General features: G+C 35.5%; 1 pseudogene across 1 annotated transcript; it reads left to right on the top strand.

Moving 5' to 3' along the window:
- Positions 1–17,338: 17,338 nt before the first annotated feature.
- On the top strand, positions 17,339–18,298 carry LOC114299181 (sucrose synthase 6 pseudogene; annotated as a pseudogene). Its single transcript, XR_014331231.1, has 2 exons — positions 17,339–17,562; positions 17,692–18,298. The product of XR_014331231.1 is annotated as a sucrose synthase 6 pseudogene (transcript).
- Positions 18,299–23,661: the final 5,363 nt, after the last annotated feature.

Genomic DNA, 23,661 nt, shown 5'->3' with positions numbered 1-23,661 from the left:
AGAAAATTAAAGAAGCAACATGGTAGAAAAAATCGAATAAGCAACCTAGCAAAGAAAATTAAAGAAGAAACATGACAGAGAAAATTAAAAAAGCAATTTGGCAGAGAAAATTAAAGAAGTAACATGGTAGAGAAAATCAAAAAAGCAACTTGACAGAGAAAATTAAAGAAGCACAATGGCATAGAAAATCAAAGAAGTAACTTGGAAGATAAAATTAAAGAAGCAACATGGCAGAAAAAAATCAAAGAAGCAACATGGCAGAAAAAAATCAAAGAAGCAACATGGCAGAGAAAATCAAAAAAGTAACTTGGCAGAGAAAATTAAAGAAATAATATGGCAAAGAAAATCAAATAAGCAACTTGGTAGAGAAAATTAAAGAAACAGCATGGTAAAGAAAATCAAAGAAGCAACTTGGCAGAGAAAATTAAAGAAGCAACATGGCAAAGAAAATCAAAGTAGCAACATGGCAGAGAATTAAAGAAGCAACATGGCAGAGAAAATCAGAGAAGCAACCTGACAGAGAAAATTAAAGAAGCAACATGGCAGAGAAAATCAGAGAAGCAACTTGGCAGAGAAAATTAAAGAAGCAACATAGCTGAGAAAATCAATGAAGCAACCTAGTAGAGAAATTAAAGAAGCAACATGGCAGAGAAAATTAAAGAAGTAACATGGCAGAGAAAATTAAAGAAGCAACTTGACAGAGAAAATTAAAGAAGCACAATGGCATAGAAAATCAAAGAAGTAACTTGGAAGATAAAATTAAAGAAGCAACATGGCAGAAAAAATCAAAGAAGCAACATGGCAGAGAAAATAAAAAAAGTAACTTGGCAGAGAAAATTAAAGAAGTAATATGGCAAAGAAAATCAAATAAGCAACTTGGTAGAGAAAATTAAAGAAATAGCATGGTAAAGAAAATCAAAGAAGCAACTTGGTAGAGAAAATTAAAGAAGCAACATGGCAGAGAAAATCAGAGAAGCAACCTGACAGAGAAAATTAAAGAAGCAGCATGGCAGAGAAAATCAGAGAAGCAACCTGACAGAGAAAATTAAAGAAGCAACATAGCTGAGAAAATCAATGAAGTAACCTAGTAGAGAAATTAAAGAAGCAACATGGCAGAGAAAATTAAAGAAGTAACATGGCAGAGAAAATTAAAGAAGCAAGATGACAGAGAAAATCAAAAAAATAATCTAGCAGAGAAAATTACACATGGCAAAGAAAATCACACAACTAGCCAGAGAAAACAAAGAAGCAACATGCCAGAGAAAATTATACATGCCAGAGAAAATTACACATGATAGATAAAATTAAACATACTAGAGAAAATTACACTAGGACTTTACTTGATGGTACTCAGTTCGATTTGAGTCGTGATAGGGGAACACCATTTAAGTTCACTCTTGGCCAAGGTAAGGACTTCGTAATCTTTTCCTTATTTGATAGATTGTTATTGATTGTTCAACTAGAAAAGATTGTGAGAGGGAATTTCTCTGGGTTTAGAGAGGGAGAATTTCTCTAGGATTAGAGAGGGGGAATTTCTCTGGGCTTAGAGAAGGGAAATTTTTCCAGAGAGAAAGGAAGGCCAGAGAAGGAAAATTTCTCTAAAAAGAAGAGAAGGTCAGAGAAATTTATCTGGGTTGGATAGAATTTCTCTAGTCCAGAATTTCTCTGGATAGAATTTCTCTAGCAAGTCTAGAGAAATTCCTTCTCTGGATGAAATTTCTCTAGATCAGATTGAGGAACCTTAGATATCATGAAAATATTAGATATCATTTATGCTATAAAATCTTAATACCAAGGACCTTAAAAAAAAAAAAAAAAACCCTATAAATAATTAGGTTCAATCAGTACTTGAAAGTTAACATAAAAATAAAAATATACACAGAACGGTGTATTTGAATCGTTCGTCTATTACTTTTAAAATTAAAAATTTATTAGGATGCTTCTTAATATGAGATAAAAATGCAAAAAAGTTGTACAAATAATATGAGAATGGCATTTTTATTATTATCAAACATAGTGCTGGACTTTTTGAATTTTAATAAATCAATGAGCAACATTACTTATTCAAAAACTTTACTCAAAATTTTGCTTAAAATTATTATCATACAATTCAGATTTAAGATATGAACTTGTAAAGTAAGTCACTCCACAGTTTTGGGTAATTGATTTGTCAAAATTCATGAGCATCTAGTTTTAGTGAATCAATATAAGTAACTTATGAAATTTTTATATAAAATTTATTTGTAAAACATTACCTTATAAAATCACCACTTAATAAAACTTATGAAAAGACACCTTGCTTGATTTAAAAAATAATAATTTTGTTTGGCGAATTCTTTTAATATTTTATTTTTTATTTTTTAGATCACATTATCTAAATGTACGTACAAAATAGATATTTTTATATTTTTTCGTATTTAATTTTTTTTAATTCATTCATGATATTATTTTTAGTGCATATAAATTAAGTGCATATAAAAATTAATTAATTAAAATGTAAAAGAATCACTAACAAAAAAATACAAAAAATAAATATTAAAAAAATATAAAAAATTAGTGAAACATTCCTCTGTAACTTTGGGTAGTATGAGAGATCTAATATATTTTTTCTTATTAGTTAAAGTCTCTTAATAATATTATTAGAGAAATTTCAGTTTGTTACAGAAAAATTTCACAAATTTCTCAGTGAAATTTATCTTTGAAGAGCTAAAAGTTCTCTTACAAAAAGACATTTCCCTGTGAAAATATTGAGCAATCCTAACAATTATAAAAATATTACATATTGTTCATCTTATAAAATTCTAATATCAAGGATTTTAAATTAAAAATTTCTTAAAAACAGTACTAAACCGAATAACTTTTTTTCCATTTAAAGAAAAAAAATCACAACGTAGATGGAGGTGGTTGGCCTGGTTTGGAGTCGGCCAAACAAGACCATGAAAGAAGATAGTGACCGTGACCGTGACCGTGACCGTTAAGTAAATAATTAATTCAATTTAATTGTGATTAGTTCGTTTCAAAGCCGGTCTAATCTCTTTTGATTTTTCTTTCAACCAAAGTAGAAAAAATAAAGAAAGAAAGATTGGCCGCTCTGGCGACACCTCCTAAGCTAAGCTATTTGCCTTTTTTTCACATTATTTTATTTTATTTATTTATTTTTGTGATTGGTGACTCTTTCACATTACTTGGCCAATAATATAAATTATTACGTGTACAATAAACATTGTATAAAAACTAATTTGTTGCTCTCGATAAATCGTTTTGTTACTTTAGATTAAACATTTTTGTGTATACATATATATTATTTTGCACATAATATTATTATATTTATTTAGAAATTAATTATTTTAGTTGATCTTTAACTTTTTATGAAAATATGTTTTTTTTTAAAAAAAAATAGAGAATGATGTGACAATTTATAATAATTTTTTGACTTCTTAATTATTTTAGTCAATTGACAAACAAGGCCATACTAAAAAAAAAAAAAAAAAGCACAATCAAATAATAAAACACAATACAATTTTTACAAAATTTAAAATAGTTTTAATTAAATTATTATTTTTACTTTTAATATAATTTTAGAAGAGATAGGCTTCCCCCCCATGTTTTGAACGGGAAGGTGTAATTTTGCATTATTGTAGGCTTATTATGGGTTTATTTCAATAATCTGAATCATTCAAATTATAAAATTTATCGAGTGGATTATTTATGTAAAAAGTTAAGTTTATCAGATTTTGGTAATTACATGATCAATTTATGGGGGATTTTTTTTAGAGCCCCTAGTATTAAGATTTTATATCATAAAGGACATTTAATATTTTTGTAATGTCTAAGGTCCCTCAAATTGATCCAGAGAATTTCTCTGAATTTCTCTGAACTTCATAGAGAAATTCTGGTTCTAGAGAATTATCTCCAAACCAGAGAAAATCTCTCAAAACTGTAATGCCCTCAAAATAATACAATAAAGGTAACTCATATGCGGAATAAATACGATAAACAACATACTTTCATCAATCAGAGTTTACTGTTTAACAACCAGTTAAATGTCATATTGGCTTACATCTTTCCAAGTCATTGCTTGGTTACACAAATTGAGTTTCACTCATTACATCTTAAGCCTTTGGCTTTACAAACAACAAACATGCACACAACAAGACATAATTAAGAAGCTCTTGCCTTCCGAAAGTCTATCCATGCTATTGTCTTGGAAGAAACATCTCATCTGCACTTGAAAATGGTATTCCTGTATAGGGTGAGCCAACAGCCCAGTAACAATAATCTAACACAATATATGAGGTTTAGCAAAGGTATAAATACTACGTGCATAAACAATACCGATACTAAAACATCCACAAGGCCTGCATATTCTTATGCCACTAAGACCTAACCTCGTTCCATTTTCCTTCAATTCATTTACAGTTCATATATGCTACTCAATTCATGAGTTAAATTCATTATCTTTCAACAACCAAAATGAGACTACAACTCAATGGTTTTTCAACAATGCAAAACACACATAAACACTTCAAACCTGTCATTTTACGGATATTTCGTCCAAAGGAATCGACATCCATTTATATATAGAATTTTGGGTCTTTCACCTAGGACACTCCAGCCAACTTGCTTTAAATGGAGTCCATCCCCTTTCTCCTCTCAAACATATATGCATATGCAATGTATTTATAAATATAATCACATATGGAGTACATTCCATTTCTCCTCCCAATAAATATACATATAAAATGTATTTAAAACATGGTCATATTCAATGACACCAACAATGGATTAGCATTAAATCGCCTAATTCTCATGTAATTTCTACAACAATCATAATTATCCTCCACCAATAGCCCAATGCAATTATTTCAAAAGAAATGTTCAATATCAAAATAGATAATTTATTCAAAACTTCCATAGGTGAGATAATACATATCCAATATCATCATTTGTGGCCATAACCTTCCAATTTCACATTTTCAATGTTAATCCCACTTATTTATGCAAAATAATGATTTAATCAAATTAGGGCAAAATCCTCCTTTTTGCAAATATCAACCCAAATACCAAAAACAACTATTTTGGCACAATACAACCTTGTATCCAAACCTCAAACCCATTTATGCCACTTTCATCAAAAATCCCTCTTTTCCGTATAATACTCAAATCTTAGATTTGTCCAAACCACAACTCAATCTCATTATCTATACACTATAGCAAATAACTAAGCTAAAAATCATATTAGAGTGTAAAAAATCCCTACCTCAAGTTTAAAGAAGAAAAGAGTTAAAACCCCCAAAATCAACAACGATGAAATTCGATCTCCACCATACACAACGAAGTCCTCGAGAAGTTACACAACTTTGATGAAGGAACTATGGCCAAAATCCCAATGGATTTGGAGAAATCAAAGAGAGAATATGGTTTCTAGAGAGAGAGGTTTTAGATCTGGATCTTGGAGACTTTTAGAGAGAGAGAGAGGATTGCAAAAAATGATCTGAAATGTCACTTTCGCGAGTTGATAAAACGTGGTCCGCTCGAGCATAAGACACAGATTCCCACTCGAGCGTGAAACCCTACGCTCGAGCGTGAAATACGCTCTCCCAGTATTTTTTGCAGACACAGTCCCCGCTCAAGCACCCGAATACCTACTCGAGCGTGGAGCGAAATTTATGAAGCCCGCTCGAGCGCAAGAATGCCCGCTCGAGCGCAAGAGCCAAATTCTGGGCAACAAAGGCTTAGAAAAACAAGCACACCATCCCGAATCGTGTACTTACACTCACCCAAAGTGTTCCACAGCTTGATGGAGCAGTCTCGAGAAGCAGAGACAATTTGGTGGAGAGTGGGCACCGATTAAGAGAAAGAACACAGAGAGGGAGAGAGCGGACCGAGAAACAAAGAGAGAGAGCACCGATTTGATTTTTATTTATTTTTTTATTTTTTTCTGATTTCATGGTACAAAACGACGTCGTTTTTAAATTAGCGACCAAATTTATTTGTTGCCAAAAAATTTCAATTCCCGCCCCTACTAAAAATTAAATTTCCCTCCCAAACTTTTGGCGACCAAATGACCATATTAGTCGCAGAAAATGTACCTTCGCCGACAAACTTTTTTAGTCGCCAAATCTCAATCAACGGCGACAAAAATATTAGTTGCTAAAAGTACTAATTTGGCGACTAATTTTTTTTGGTTGCTGAAAATAAGTTTTTGGCGACCAAATTTTTGGTCGCCAAAAAATATGTGACCTTCCGCGACCAAATTTGTAGTTGGTCGGCAAAAGCATACCACTTTCTGCGACCAACTCTTTTTTTGGTCGCCAAAAATAATGATCATTCGCGACTAATTAATATTTGATCGCCAAATGTCATTTTTTCGCAACCAAAATTTTTTTGGTCAGCAAAAGTGGTCGCCAAATGTGTAAATTCTTGTAGTGTCTACCGACAACTACCGTGCAAGTTTTTTCGCCTTGATCGTGGGATTCCAGTGCATTTTCAAAATGTTGCTTAAATGGATGTGGATATGGTCAATGATATGATGAAGTTTGAGGGTTGTGTATTGATTCCTTCGATAGATTTCGACTCCAATCGGTTGAGGGGAAAATGTTTTTTTTTTTGAAGTGTGTTATTGTTTGTTGAAGTAGGGTATTGACAATCTATTACACTCGTTAATAGGCACACTTTGTCCAATGTTCTGATTGAATGTGTGTATTTGACATTGTGATGGTTGATACTTTTTGATATGTTCGATGTGTGGGGTGGTATGTATGGGTTTAAAGATTGGGTTGAGGATACTTGGTTTTGGTTGTTAATTGGATGTCGAATGTGAACCACGTTGTAGGATGACAATTGTACATTGGGACTTGGATGATCGTGTTATGATGCATGTTATAATTAGTGTGTAACGTTTATCCACATACACCATGTAGTAGACGACATTTGTGTGTTTGTTTGGTTCTATATGTGTTTGAATGTGTATCGTATCTCTGTTGTAATTAGTGTTTACGTACATTTCAAAGTATGTGGCACAAAATTATTCGGGATTTGGGTTTGTAATTGAATGTGGATTGAATCTCATCGCTCAATGTTGAAGTTACGCTGAATTAGGAGTAATGGTGGTTCAATACATGGGATGGGTTGGGTTAGGTTGAGTTGGGATGTTACATATTACATTTAAGAGGTTACATTCTTCATAATTCAATGGTAAAATATTGGAATGTCACGTTGGGTTTGAGATGTTACATATTACATTTACATTGGGTTTGGGATGAAAAACATATGAGAATGTCACATTGGATTTGGGAATGTCACGTTATGTTTAGGAATGTCACCTTAGATTTGGGATGTTACATCTTGCATTTATGTTTTGAATTTCAAATTTCAAATCATATAGATATGATCACAATTTATGGCAACATTGGATTTCTTATACATAGTATTGCCATTAATCAAGTAATTTTGAATTGCAGAAGCATAAGGGAATGTCATGTTAGGTTTGGGAATGTTACATTGGGTTTGGAATGTTACATGTTACATTTACGTTTTGAATTTCAAATTTTTAATCATATAAATATGATCACAATCAATGGTAACATTAGATTTTTCATATATAGTATTGCCATTAATTAAGTTATTTTGAATTTTAAATTTCTAACCATAAAAATATTATTACAATCTATAATAGTATTAGATTTTGGGAATTTTTTTTAAGGTCACTGGTATTAAGATTTTATAGTATAAAGGACACCAAATATTTTCATAATGTCTAAGGTCCCTCAATTTGATCTAGAGAAATTTCATCCAGAGAATTTCTCTGGACTTCCCAGAGAAATTTCTCTCCAGAGAAATTCTCATCCAGAGAAATTTCTCCCCAGAATTTCTCTGGACCTCCGAATGTGAACATGGTAAGAATGCAAGCATCAAGCAACACTGATTTGCTTCTATTTCCCCTAATAGCAATATGTTTAACTATTGTATCAACATCAAGGATACTTCTGCAGGCATGTTTGTGCGCTTCATCCCATCATGTTTTCTCTTTTCAACATCATTTCTTGAAGCAAAGTATATCCATGCATGATTTGCAGCTGGAGAAATATTTTCAACAGGGAACATTGATATTGTTTTGTGGAAGTTTCAGACCACCAAATACTACTGCATTGTCATTGATGCTCCTGGCCATCGTGATTTCATCAACTCCACCACTGGTAGTTTTGAAGCCGGTATTTCCAAGGATGGTCAAACGCCTGAGCAGCATGCTTTGCTTGCCTTCACTCTTGGTGTCAAGCAAATTATGGGAATTTCTCTGGCCTTTTCCAGAGAAATTCTCTCCAGAGAAATTTAACTGGATGAGAATTTCTCTGAAAAGAATAAGAGATGAAATCGAATTGCTTGATGATTAGTGGGATGGCGTAGAGATCAAGTAGCGCGAGAGAGAGAGAGAGAGAGATATAAACTTGAGCTGTAAGGAACTCATATTCATTTTCTCTGTATATTGGATGGGTCACATTATCTAAACCCAAATCTCCTTTGAAGAGGGGTTCAAATCAGACAAAATTACACATGACAGAGAAAATTAAACATAAATTCTATGAAGGTCAGAGAAATTTTGGATTCCAATCTAGAGATTTTCTCTGGATTTTTAGAGAATTTCTCTGGATTTTCTCTAAATTTTCTTTGGATTTCAAGTAAGCTATAAAGCATAAAGTTTGTTTGGTTGCCAAGAAAAATAAGTGAAAAATAATTTCCATCCACAGAATACTATGCTAATTGATGATAAGTACAAAGTTAAACCACATCTTTTCCCCTTTTCAAGCACAGTATTGTATCTTCATCATCTTAGAGAAATTCCCAGACAAACATTTCCAGAGATTCTCTCACCTAGAGAATTTCTCTGGACTTCATAACCCAGAGAAAATTCCCAGACAAATATTTCTAGAGAAATTCTCTCAACTCAAAGAATTTCTTTGGACTCCACAACCCAGAGAAAATCCTAGACAAACCTTTCCATATTTCTAGCACTTGTATTTGAACCCACAGTTCAAAGGCCATAGGAAAAAGATCAAGAGGATTTGCATTGCGTGTCCACTGGAAGGCACTGTTGGTTGTGGAGAAAAGCAAAACCCTTCACACTTTACTGAGCCTGATCCATCTTATTGATCACTACCTCATCTTCACATATTCATCATATATACACAATTATATATATATATATATATTATTCCTATAATTCATCAATCTCAAAGACCATTTTTGTGAAATTGATTCAATTTTCGGTGGTATGCTCCAACTTCGCTTTGAAATTTTCGCGAATTTCATCCAGGTGAGGGACAATTTCTATACTTATATACATACACATAGGTATATATGTTGAAAGGTCGGCGAAGACGGTGCTGTAGACGTCCCCGAACGCCCCGGGAGGAACGAGCCCCCGTTCTGTTCATTTGGGGTCACTACAGCTCAGGACTCTCAAATTTGTCATGGTTCTAAATCTGAACCAAAGAGTCCAAATCCGGCAAATCGTTTTGAGAAAACAGATTTTGAAAGAAGTGCCAAACATGGACTGCTTTGCCAGATACAGAGTCGCCACCTAAATATTTTATTTTTAGGAAATTTAGGAAACCCTGACTCGTTTGCCTAAGGCCACGTGTCCGTCATCACCAAAGTTGCCTCGGCTCTGGAACTTGGGTACGATTGGGGAAGGTCACTTCGTGAGCACCCTCGCTCGCCCGGTCAGAGACCGGCCTCTACTAACCATGATATCTATTTTTGAAAACATTGTATGTTCTTATTCCGGTTATTAGCCTAGGTTACTACGTGATGCGCACAGCATACAAGTATAGACTGAGTCGCCTGAATTGGAACAAAACATTTCATGTTTGTTTGTTTGAAAATGGTTTGTTACTCGCAAGTATGCTTAAAATGCAGATTTTGCCACCCTCAGGTGGGCTTAGAAAAGATGGTTTTGCCACTATCTAGTGGGCTTAAAACAAACAGTTGATGAATTATTCCAATCTAAGTAACCCAACCTTCACTCACAGGCACTCAGGCAGTTATATCACATAAGCAATTAGCCTCATGGCAAGCATGCTATCATGGCAGTCACTCACACGCATGGAAGGATGCTAAAGCATAGAACTTACCGAGTACTCCAAGCCAAAATAGAAACTACATTAGAAATCATGCATGATCCTAAGTATACAAAAATGCCTAATGCAACACATGCAAAATGTAACTATAGCAGGCTCGGCTATTCTAAGATGGCATATGGAATGCTACAGCTAACATGTATTCAATTTGGAATTGAAAGTACAATGCAGTTAGTATGATGCGCCGAGCCCGGTGCATGCAATACAGATGAATGATGCAAACATGCTGTCATACTGTATGCTAATTTAAACATGCCCTAATCTAACCATCATAAGCAGGTAAATAAAAGGGAGAAAGACGTGGGGTTGGAAGACATACAACACACACACGCACACTTATTACAATTATGCCCTCGCGCAGAGGGTTCGAATAAATATACAGTCCCGAATGAAAGAATATTACAGTCCCAATATTACAGTCCAAATAATATACAAATTCCTAATTAATTAACAAATTAACTAAGAAAATAAATAAAACTGGCATGCAAGTCAGGGACTACCTTGCTTCTGATGGATGATGTACATTTAGGCTGTCTTGCGCGAAAATCCACCGGGATGCCCCAATTAGCCTCTGTTTAGCAGTTATCCTTGGAAAACGCGCCAAGCTCCGAAAAGTTGCTGATTCTTCATTTTGCTGCAACAGAGAGCAGGAAAGGGGCATAGCAATGTATTTTCACAAATATATGCATGCCTCGATCCTCGTGCTACCAATCACGCATACCGAGGTATGATGGCCGAGGAGTCGAATTGCACAACTCAATATAGAATGGATGCACGTATAAACACAACAAGAACCTAACTCCATCATGGATGATCCAAAGTGTCGGTGACTAGGGAATTGAGACACATTCCGTCACTCGGAGTACGAAATGCACCTCGTTTCCCGTGCCCGGGCTAACTCCTATCCCGAACACGATGCAATATGCATGACATGCATGAAATACAACTAAGATATAATCCTAGTATACACAATGCTATGGAATGACATGCCTCGAAATGCGTGCACACGGGCACGCAAGCCGAGGAAATGCATGAATGCGATCTAAGATACAACCTAGTATGCACTATGCTGTGAAAATGAGGTGCCTCGAGATGCGTGCACACGGGCACGCAAACTGAGAAAGTGACATACGCAATGCAAATGATAGAGAAATATGATATGGGCTTACACTAACATGAGAGAGCCTCAGCCACACTCACATAAGAGGTCGATGGATGAAAATGAAGTGCCTCGAAATACGTGCACACGGGCACGCAAACCGAGGCAATGGTATATGCAATGCAATGGCATGGAAATGGCATATAGAATGCAACATGGACTTATACTAACATGAGAGAGCCTCAGCCACACTCACATAAGAGGCCGATAGATGAAAATGAAGTGCCTCGAAATGCATGCACGCGGGCACGCAAACCGAGGCAATGGTATATGCAATGCAAATGCATGAAAATGGCATATAGAATGCAACATGGACTTATACTAACATGAGAGAGCCTCAACCACACTCACATAAGAGGCCAATGGATGAAAATGAAGTGCCTCGAAATGCGTGCACACGGGCACGCAAACCGAGACGATGACATACGCAATGCAATGGCATGGAAACATGATATGCAAACATACTAATGGATTTTCAGCAATGAAATGTGGGGGAAAACAGCCTCGAAATGAGGCGAAAACACACCCGATGCATGGAATCTCTCCCGAAATGCAAATTAGGCGCATAGAATGAACTACAGCTATACAAAACATGCATAATTGGTACATGGAATGAAAATACAGAAGCAAGACAGCCCCAAAATAAGCATTTTTCCAGTACAAATCATGGCCAAACAGCAAGTAAAGATAGGGCAATAATGGCATGCAAAAATGGCCCTAAACATGAGATTATGAAGCAACTCACAGCTGCTAACTCCAAATAGGTTAGGGCCCTTCAACAACATTGAAGAGGGGCCCAAAATAAGCACATTTACAGAAATATAAAAACCTCAAAAACAAACATAGGTATGGCTAAGCTCTTATGCAAGAAAATGGGCCAAAAGGTGGCCAAAGAGGTAAGTGGTATATGCAAAGCCCAAACTGAAAAATTCCCTTCTACAGCATTGAAGAGGGACCAAAAATATGCATATTTACAGAACTGTAAAATGACCAAAACAATATACAAACATGCTAGAAATGCAATGCAAAATGAGGCTCAAAAGTGGCTATAACACAAAGTGTACAAAATATTTATCAAACAGCCAAAGGCCCTTAATGAAACATGTTAAGAAGGTCAAAATAAGACTTTTTATGGCTCTGTAAAATGGCCAAAAACCAAAGCATAATAGGCTACCAAAACATGCAAAAATGGGGACCAAAGAGGGGATATAAAGGCAAGTATAGCATGGAGGTCCCAAACAGTGTTGAGCCCTTCTTCAATGTTGAAGAGGGGCTCAAAATAAGCCTATTTTTAGTTCTGTAAAACGCCCAAAAATGGAAGCGTAATGGGTTTCCAAAGCATGCAAGAAAATGGCATTCAAGGGAGATATTGAAGCAAGTGCAAGATGGGGGGCTCAAACAGGGTTGAGCCCTTAATGAAACAAGAAAATGAGCTCAAAAAAATGACCTTTTCAGTTTTGGTCGGAGCTCAAATATACAAGAAAGAGAGGCTAAGAAATGTTGTAAAAATGAGCTAGAAAGAAGGGAAAGTGAACTTACCCTTGAAGACTTGACTTTGTTTGCCTCTTGGCTTGAGTTTGTGGCTCCTTAGGCCTTGGAGAACACCTTCAATCTTCTGGAATGGAGGATGGAAGGGTGGGGGGTGGTGGTGTAGAAGGAATGGTGGTGTAGGACTTGGAAGTTTTTCAAGGAAATGAGAGAGATGAAGAGGGATTCTTGTATTCAAGCTTGAAGAGCAAATTTTCTAACCCTCAATACCAATGCCACCTGCTGGTTATAAGGACCAAAAGAGAGGGAGTATGGAAGGAAAGGGTGGGGGAAAAAGGACCAAGGCTTTCCCCCCACAAAATATCCCCCGGATTAAGATATTTTCTAGGGGAAACAGCCATACAGCTGTAAAGTGCAAATTGAGAGGATCATGGCCAGCCAATTTAAAAGGGAGAAAAAGGTCAACCACCAGGTAAGTGGTCGGCCGGCCAGAAAAAGTGGCCGGCCGGCTAGGTCAAAGGGAAAAAAGTGGCCGGCCACCTCCTAGGATGAAGCCCCAGACGTTAGGTTTCCAATGGTGCAAACCTTGCATTAAAATTCCTCCTGTAGAAAAAGTTATGCCCTTTTCCGTGAAGCCGCGCAGATTCGGTCCAACTAGACTTCAACCAACCACATCTTTCCCCCCCGGACTTGGACTTGGGAGATTCTTGAGTGAAAAATGAAGCCCCGGAGGTAAGCTTTCCAATGGTGGTGGCCTCATATCTTAATTCCTCTTGTGCAAAGAGTTACGCCCGTTTCGGTGAAGCCGCGCAGATTTTTCTCCTTCCCGGATTCATGCTGAACCACTTTTGACCAAAAAGAAGTTGGCTTTTCAGCAACATTGCTGGCCTCCCACCCTCATACAAGCTTTCTAATAGTGAAAATAAGGTCTCCACAAAAAATGAGCCCAAACCGATGCAAAATGAAGGTTCGGGGGCCGAAACGCGTAGCCCGAGGCCTTGAAAACTGGCTGTTAGGCACCGGGAGTGGTGTTCGACCACGAAGTGGGTCTCTCAGACCTCAGTGTCCCTCAAAAGGGAGTAAATAAGAAGTATGCCAATAATCGGGGCAAACAAAGATGGTTAGGCGGTCCCGAACCGAGGCACACGGCCAACGGTCCCGAAAAACCGGAAACCGAGCTCCGAAATGGGCAAAACGGCCTACAGCCACAAAATGTAGCCCACGGCCACTGAGAGATGGTCTACGGGACCTCTCCCTCCCCTCAGGAAAAGAAACAGAGAAAACCGAGTCTGGTTCGCAAACCGAGGCAAGGCACAGAAGAGGGTTCAGAAGTCCGGAGGCAGGGCTCACGGCCGCGACTCTGAGACTTCTGAACGAGCACGATATGCAACATCACCAAGCGCTCAATCGGTGACGTCTGAGTCTTAAGGTCGGTAAAAAATGGGGTGTCTACAGGTGCTGATTGGTCAGCTGGTATGGTGTCGGTGTGAGCCAACAACGACTTGGGTTGCGGTGTCGGTGTGTTCGGAGTTGCTGTGATGGGCGGTGTGCAAACGATGGTGATCCTCGGCAGCAATGGAAGATAGACGAAACACTGGTTTGATGTAGGAGAGAGAGAGAGAGAGAGAGAGAGAGAGAGTCAAATTTCTCTGATATATGTTTAGGGACCTTAGACATCAAAAAATAATTTTGTGGATCTCTTCCATTACTAAAAATGGGAGAGGAACCTTAGACTAATTTTCTCTTAGATTTTTCATATATGATATTATCATTAATTAGGTTATTAATTAATTAAGACTGGGGATAGATGTGTTCACAAGAAAATCACAAGATTTATTAGGTTATAAGTTTTTTCATAAGACCATATTTTGTATAACTCTTCCAAATAGGACTTATAAATAATTTACTCAAAAATATTTGTTTATAACACATAAAAGCATTTGTAATAAATAATATACAATTATATGAAAATATTTTTTTTCACAAATCTCAATATGAAATAATGTTCTAAAAGTAATTGTTATTATTTATCTTTAATTAATCACATTTCAAATATAAAAAATAAAAAATAAAAACTTCAATAAGGAATTAATTTGTAAAAATAATTCACAAATATAATATTCATATAGTAATTATAGAGAGGGCTAGTTGGCACCGATGTCTCCCGACACGAGTCCCGTTTTCCAGTGTCAAAAAGCGTGTTTGTTTACTTACCCCACGGGGAGCGGGGTCACCGCCATGCCACCTCCCTGCTGTGTTCCTACTGTGCCGTTCTACGGCACAGTTTCACCACTTCTTTTTTCTTTTCTTTTCAGTATGTTTTTTTGACATGTTAAATTATACTTTATCTTAAATTCTAAATTCTAAAATAAAATAAAAAATAAGTTTTAAGAATTAAATTTAAATCTTAAACCCAAAATCTTAAAATAAAAAATTTAAATTTTAAAAATTAAATCTTAAATCTTAAACCCTAAGCCCTAAAATAAAAAAATAATTTTTTTTTAAGAATTAAACCCTAAATCCTAAAATATAAAAAAAATAAATTGCAGAATTAAACCCTAAACCCTAAAATAAAAATAAATAAATTTTAAAAATTAAACCAAAACCCTAAACCTTAAACTCTAAAATAAATAAATAAATAATTTAAGAATTAAATCCTAAACCCTAAACCCTAAACCCTAAACCCTAAAATAAGAAAAAAAATAAATTTTAAAAATTAAACCCTAAATCCTAAACCCTAAAGTAAAAAATAAAAAAATAAAACCCTAAACTCTAAAATAAAAAAAATAAATTTTAAGAATTAAACCCTAAAATAAAAAAAATAAAATTTATCCCTAAACCCTAAAATAAAATAAAATAAATTTAAGAGTTAAACTCTAAACCCTAAACTAAAAAACATAAATTTTAAGGGGGGGAAAAAAAATAGAAGATGAAACTGTGCCGTTTTACGGCACAACAGGAACACAACAGGGAGGGGACACAGCAGTGACCCCACTCCCTACTCTACGGGGTAGGCAATAATTTGTATCTCATTTTATTTTTTGAATAAATTACAAATGCACCTCCTAAGGTTTTCTTAAAATACAAATTGCCTTCTGTGATTTGAAAAATTACAAATATCTCCCTGTCAGAATTTTTTATTTAAAAGAATTAATTGAAAAATTGAAATTTCTAACTGTTCACTTATACAATAATAAAATTATCTGAATTATTAATTGAAATAAAATTTTAACATTATTAAAAACTATTAATTAATTTGATGATTTATTAGTAAAAAGACCTATTTGTTATAAAATTAGAAACCTTAGTAGACATAATGTAATTTCTAGAATCCCAGGGAGTAATTTGTAATTAAAGTAAATATCAAGGGATGTGTTTATAATTTACCCTTATTTTATTTATATTTTGAAGATAATAATATATAATAATAAAAAAAAAATTGACTACACTTGTGTGTTGTGGTTTTGAACAACGCCTATTTTTTGAAGTAGGAAAAAAATAATTTTTAATTTTTTTAAATGTGTAAGCAAAATAAAGAATTAATTTGATCCAAATAAATCAAGGGGTTTTTTTTTTAAGGTCCCTGGTGTTAACATTTTCTAGCATAAAGGACACCAAATATTTTCATAATGTCTAAGGTCCCTCAGGTTGATCCAGAGAAAATTGGTCCAAAGAAAATTAGTCCAGAGAAAATTGGTCCAGAGAAAATTGATCCAGAGAAATTTCATCCAGAGAAATTCTGAATTTCTCTGGATTCAACCCAGAGAAAATTGAAATTTCTCTAGGAATTGTGAATATGTATATATATATATATATATATATATAACTATGACTGCCAATTAGGTGGAAGGGGAGAAAAGGGAAGGAAATGGAGAAGGTATGGAGGAAGCTGTTGTGAAGAGGGGGGGAAAGAAAAGGGATTCTGTTTCTCTAAACTCCCCAAACCCAAAGAAATTCTCAGACATACATTTTCAGAGATTCTCCCACCTAGAGAATTTCTCTAGACTCCACAATCCAGAGAAAATTCCAAGCCAGAGAAATTCTCTCAACCCAAAGAATTTCTCTGGGCATGACCAGATGCAATACCTGCTGTTGCTATACGCAGACAAGAATCAACTTAAGAATATAGTTGGCTCATTAAATAGAACTACAAATAGTAGGTTAGTCCCTCTACTTCACTGTAGAAGTGGATTTCACCTTAATGTTTGAGGGAGATGCTGATTTTAGTGACTCACATTGGCAGCAAATTGTGTAAAGAAAATTTGTGTGGCTTTGTGTGGTTTTATCCAGAGAAAATTTGTGTGGCTTTGTGTGACTCTATCCAGAGAAAATTGTGTTAGAGAAAATTTGTGTGACTTTGTATGGCTCTATCCAAAAAAAATTTGTGTAGAGAAAATTTGTGTGGCCTTGTGTCGCTCTATCCAGAGAAAATTGTGTAGAAAAAATTTGCGTTTTTGATCAAACCAGAGAAAATTGAACAAAAAAACAAAAAAGCAGATATGAAGCTATCCAGAGAAATTTGTGTGCCTCTGTCCAGTAACTTCACCAAAAGTCACCAACCAAAAGTCTTTATGAAAGCCACCAGGCATTTACAATGCCAGCCCTTTGCAGAGTAGTTTCAGGCATCAACGTCTTTGATCCAAAGTTCAACATTGCCGCCCCAGGGGCTGAACAAGCAGTCTACTTTCCCTTCACAGAGAAAAACAAGCGATTCACATCATTTCATCCTACCATTGAAGAACTACTCTATGCTAACAAGGATAACAACGAACACATGTAAGTCTATCCATTCCACTCATCTCATATCCCAACCCTCGTTTATACCTAAAAAAATAAAAAATAAAAAATAAAAAATAAAAAATTAATGAACTTTTGGTGTTAAATCTGAAACTGAGTTTGGAACAGAGGATTTCTGGTAGACAAGAAGAAACCAATCATCTTTTCGATGGCAAGGCTTGACACGGTGAAGAACATTACTGGATTGGTTGAGTGGTATGGGAAGAACAAAAGGCTTAGGAACTTGGCGAATCTTGTCGTTGTTGCAGGGTTTTTTGATCCATCAAAATCGAAAGATAGGGAAGAAATTGCAGAAATAAATAAAATGCATACTTTGATTGAAAAATACCAACTCAAGGGTCAGATCAGATGGATAGCAGCTCAGACTGATAGGTACCGCAATGGGGAGCTGTATCGGTGTATTGCTGATACAAAGGGGGCTTTTGTGCAGCCTGCATTTTATGAGGCTTTTGGTCTGACAGTTATTGAAGCTATGAACTGTGGATTACCAACTTTTGCGACCAATCAAGGAGGACCGGCAGAGATTATTGTTGATGGGGTCTCGGGTTTCCATGTCGATCCTAACAACGATGATGAATCGAGCAACAAGGTTGCTGATTTCTTTGAGAAGTGTAAGGTGGATGCTGAGTATTGGAACAAGGAGGAAGCAATTACCTGTGTTCTCTTTCTCTCTCTATCTATGCATTTGATCTCAAAGTATGTGTATAATTATTGAGAATGAATTGATCTCAAAGTCTGTGTATAATGTTGGGGCGGTGGTGAAGCTCTGAAGAATGTTGAGGACGAAGAGGAGAGAGAGAGGGGTTGTTTGGTGCAAAAAGAGAGAGGAGAGAGAATGAGAGAGTGAGTGTTATATATGGGTATGGGTGAGGGAGGACCTTAGACTACAAAAGAATAGATTGTGGACCTAATCTATTACTAAAAGTTGGATAGGGACCTTAGACCGATTTTCCCATAAATGAATAACCTTTTCCTTAGTTGCCACCAAAAAGAAAAAAAAAAGAAAAAAAAAGGCCTAAATTGACCGCAAAGTTGTTTGGGATATGGTTTAACTTTTTCACTATTTCTCATTTAGAATAAATTTTTTAATTTTTTAACTTTTGTGAGAGAAAAAATAAATTGATTATGATTTAAATATAACATTTTATTTTATTAATTTTTTAATTTATTTTATTTTTTTGACTATTTTAACCCAAATATAGTATGTAAACGAGCACTATACTTCACAATCTCACAGTGACTACGAATGGTCAATGATATTAAGATCTCGTTTGTCAATTATGTATTTTAGTCAAAAAGTCAAAAAAATCATTATAAATTGTCACATCACTCTGTCTACGTTTCTGCATATTTTTTCGTAAAAAATCAAAAAGTTACTAAAATAACATGTTCTCAAACGAGGCTTAAAGGAGTCTCGTTTGAAGGAAAAATTATTGAGTTAATTACTTAAAAGTTATATTTATAAATGTTATGATAGTTTAGATCTTATTTAATTTTTTTAAAATTAATAAGTCCTATGTAATAAAATTGAGAATATTATCATTTTTTTTAAAATTTTTAAAACTAAGAACATTATCAATTTTGCATAGTAATGTTCCAAAAAATTATTTCACTAATTAATAAAAAAAAAGAACATGAGATTAAACGTTTTTGTCCGTCTATTTATTGGTTTGATTCAACTAGAACATTAATAGGGCTCGTTTGAGAATGGAGGGTTAGGTTTTTTTTGGGCTAAAATAGCTACAAAAAACAAAATAAGTTTTTTAGCCTAATAAAACAAAATATCACATCAAACCCATAATCATTACGTTATTTCTCTCACAAAAAAGCCAAAAAAGTCAACAAAAAAAAAAACTTTGCAAACGAGGTTTTTAGCCCCAGGCTAAAATAGCCAAAAAGTCAAAAAACCAACCCAATTCCCAAATAGTTTTTTCCCTTGTTTTAAAACTGAGAACATTACCATTTTTTTCATTTTTAAAGTTTTTTTTTTTTTTTTAATTTTGCACATCAATGTTCCATTATCGTACTCTTTTATGGACACAAAATTTTCAGTTTTAAATAAAAAAATAATTCAATTTTTTTAATTTTTTCAAAAAATTTCACATAATTTTTGTTTTTAATTTTTTCAATTTGAAAGTTGATTTTTAAAGTTTTCAAAATCAAAATAAATGTCAAATTATCATGTTCCTTTATAGATAATCATAAATGATGAACAATTATTGTTTGAAAGGTAATTTTGACTATTAAAAATTTAATGAAACTTGAAGGTTCAAAAAATCTTATTTAAGACCTAATGAAATATAAATTCATAAATTAAAACTTGTGTGTAAATGCTCCAAAATTATTTCATAGTCCAAGCATTATGTGGCGACGTCTCTTACTAATTATAAATTATCTTGTTTGTTTTTTAATTGTCTAACACAAAATTGAAAGTTTTACTGTCTCCATTAATCCCAGTACACCTGAGACACTACGTGACCGTATCCCAAAACCACCAAATAACTTATTGAAGGTTGTTTTGTGAATTGTTTTTTTGTTTTTAAAAATTTTTATTAAAAAAAAGTGTAAAAAATAGAGAAAAAATATTTTTTTTTGTAATAATTTTTTAACTTCTTAATTAAATTTTAAAATTCTCAAAATATGCCTTATTCGAGAATAGTTTCATTTTATATCACTATTCCCTTATTCGAAATAGTTCCATTTTATCTCTCTCTCTCTCTCTTTTTTTCAAGGCTTTAGTTTAGACCCACATGATAATTCAAATCATCCATTTTATAAGTTTAACAGTAAAGATGAGTTATGTTAAAAACACATCACTACTTATATTTAGCTGTTTTAATATTATCATAATCAAGTTATTTCAATATTATGATCCTTTAATGAAGAAATTCTTTAATTTGAAATTCACACTTGTCCATATGGACAATATTTGTAACTCCATTTTATGATAAATATACTGTAGATTCTTTTTTGGGTTGGGCTGATAATTGTGTTATATTAATTTTAGACATTGAAAACAAAATTTTAAAATGTATTTATAAAAATTTGGAATAGAAATAATAATTGTAGAAAAAGGATATCTCCACAAAAAAATTATATAAACAGTGAAAAAAATTTGCCGTGTCATTTCTTTTCACGTAATTGTAATTGTGCATTTCAAAGGAGAAATACGGTTAAAAATTAGTTTTTTAATTTTTTGACTTTTTTTTAGTCATCTCATTTCTCTATTTTTTTTTAATATATTTTTTCACAAATTTTTTTTAAAAAAAATCATATTTTAGCCTACTTCTCAAAATACCCAAAGCCAGTCTAAAGAAAGTCCTTTCATTTTGGGTAAATTACACTTATACCATCTGAGGTTTGAATTTAGGCCAAGTTTGGCAATTGCAAAATAATCCATCTTTTTATCTTTTTATCTTTTTTTCATCACATCACCTCTCTACTTTTCTGCACATCTTTTCGTAAAAAGACAAAAAGTGCACTTATTTAGGTCATCCCAAACAACCCCTTAATACATATTCTCTGATGTTTGAAAAATTATACTAACCATCCCTGTCATTGTAATTATTTAGACAGAATAAAGATATTGAACTTATGCACTATCTCTTTTCTTACTTTGTTTTACTTCATCTATTTTTTTTTCCTTTCTTTTGCTTTACTTTTTTTTCAATATAATTTTCTTTATTTTTCTATTAGAAGTTGTTATCTTCTATACAAAGAGGTAGTTTGTGAAATGAGACTATTAACCATAAGGGTATAAATGCAATTCCTAGAACATCCGGGGTGATATGTAATTAAATCAAACTTTAGGGGGTGTCAGTGTAATTTACCCTTTCATTTCTTTTTTCTTAAAAAATTAGGGCAATGTTTTTTTTTTTTTTTTTTTTGATGGGATTAGATCACTGTTACACCACTGTAGATCAAATTGTAAATCCAAAAAGATTGGGTGCTCTGGCACAGGCCTGGCTCTGAGATTTATGAGGTCTAAGCGAATTATGAAAATGAGACTCCTCTTATATATATTTTTTTAATAAAAAAATTTATAAATAAAATGATAAGTATTAAAAAAAATATTTAAGTTTACTTGCACATATAATCATTAAAATTATAAACTAAAATTTACTTTCACAAATTAAGATATGAAGAAATCACTACAATGACTAAAAAATATTAAAAATTGGTTTTGTTGCTCTATAGTTAGCAATATTCAGTTTACAATTGAACCAACTATCACTTAAATACTACTTGAGAGGGAGATTAATGATCTGAATTTGGGAAGGTGGAATTAGCCGGACAGATTGGGCCGAACGAGGTTGGGTGAGGTATTTGGCTCCGAGATTGGGCCGTGATCTTGCTCGGTAATGGCAAAGGCCTTGTGGAACCGAGCTACCTGATTTCGTTGGCGCGGAGACCGGGCAGGTTAAGGTTCAGTCAGGTAAGGGTTCCACAGCTCGCGCGTTGCTCGGTTGTAATACACGCGCCCTCAGCCCAGCACGACCAAGTTGATCAACCTCCATCTCGGCTTCGTTGGAATGCAGTCGAGCACGGCTAGAAATGAGCCCGGTTGGAGGAGCATTAAGCTGTCAAGTGCGCTTGGGCTTGAAGTGGAGTATGGGCATTGGTAGCCGAGATAATGTTGCCCGGCTACCGAGCTCCCAGTAGAGTGGGCTAGCAATTGGGTTAGGTGATGCTCAGCAAGATTTGTGCTGACAGATGGGATAGCAGAACCACGTGTCGAGAGATCACTGGGAGTAGATTTGGGGCGCAGAAGGTATATAAGCAAGTCTACGCCCTCATGCTGAACACATGATATTTTTGGTGAGATAAACACTAAACACAATTCTCCTCCTTCTCTCTATCTATCCCCTGGTGTGTGTTCTAATTTGACCGTCGGAGGGGTTTTCCGGCCACACACCGCCGGGTAGATCACCGCCTTTGTGTACGCAGGTGATCGGATAGAAGCGGAGCTTGGAAGAAGGGAGTACGGGCTTGCTTGAATATTTGCTCCCCGTACAATTGGCGTCGTCTGTGGGAATCTTTGCAGATAAAACCTTGTCTTCCAAGCTCATCCGATCGCTTTCTATAGCGAACAACGAAGAGATTCCGCTGTCCGCCATCGATGGAGCCACTCCAGAGTCAGGCAGACGGAGAGAGGGACACCCCACCATTACTCCGATGGGGGACTTGGAGACATTCCCAGGAGGACAGCCGGGAGACGCGCGAGATAAGTGCGGAAGAAGTCATGGTCATTCACGGAGTCCAAACGGTCACCGGCGGAAGAGAGACTCACACGCCAGACGTCTGGAAAATAAGCTGAAGGACCAGGACGTCGTCATCCGGCGAATGGCGGCAGAGATGGAGGAGCTGAAGCGGCATGTCAAAGGGAAGGGTATAGCTAGAGTGGGAGACCACAGTGAACGCACCCAACCCCGCCGTTCAGGTAGTCAGAGTCAACGGCACACACTGTCCATCTCTATTACCAGAAGTTACAAGGTTGGTGATTCCGATGTGCGCGCAGAGAAGGCCAGCGCACAAGATAGCACTTACCAGCCCTCACATCCGGCGACGACGTCGAGGTACACCTATTCCGCTCGATCAGAAGATTTGCGGGCAGTCTTGGAGGAACGGGCTCGTCGGCGGGAGGCACAAAGGATACCGGCTTTCCAGCGGTTATCCTACGGGGTTCACGCCAGCGAGGAGGTCGAAATGCCTCCACCTTGCCTAGCGGCGCCACTCCTTGTGGATTCCGACTTGGCAAGGTTGAGCGCCACCCCTTTCTCCCTGGAAATAGAAACAACACCGCTTCCGGCAGGCTTTCACCAGCCAAAGTTCACGCTTTACGATGGAAAGATCGATCCTTACATGCATGTAAGCCACTTCCGATAGGTCATGGCCGGACATAGGCGGAATGATGCTCTTATGTGCCTTATCTTTCCGTCAAGTTTGGGCGAGCTGGGCTTGAAATGGTTCGAGCGGCTGCCGGAGGGGAGTATTGAGAGATGGCATCAGTTGGCCGAAGCCTTTGTGACGCGCTTCAAAACCAACACTAAAACACCTAAAGAAGTTGATCACCTACTG

This window comes from Camellia sinensis, chromosome 5 (assembly GCF_055761805.1).
Source record: "Camellia sinensis isolate YWXY chromosome 5, ASM5576180v1, whole genome shotgun sequence".
NCBI classification, from domain to species: domain Eukaryota; kingdom Viridiplantae; phylum Streptophyta; class Magnoliopsida; order Ericales; family Theaceae; genus Camellia; species Camellia sinensis.
Note: the sequence above shows the minus strand (reverse complement) of the source record. Positions and strands in the feature narration are given on the sequence as shown.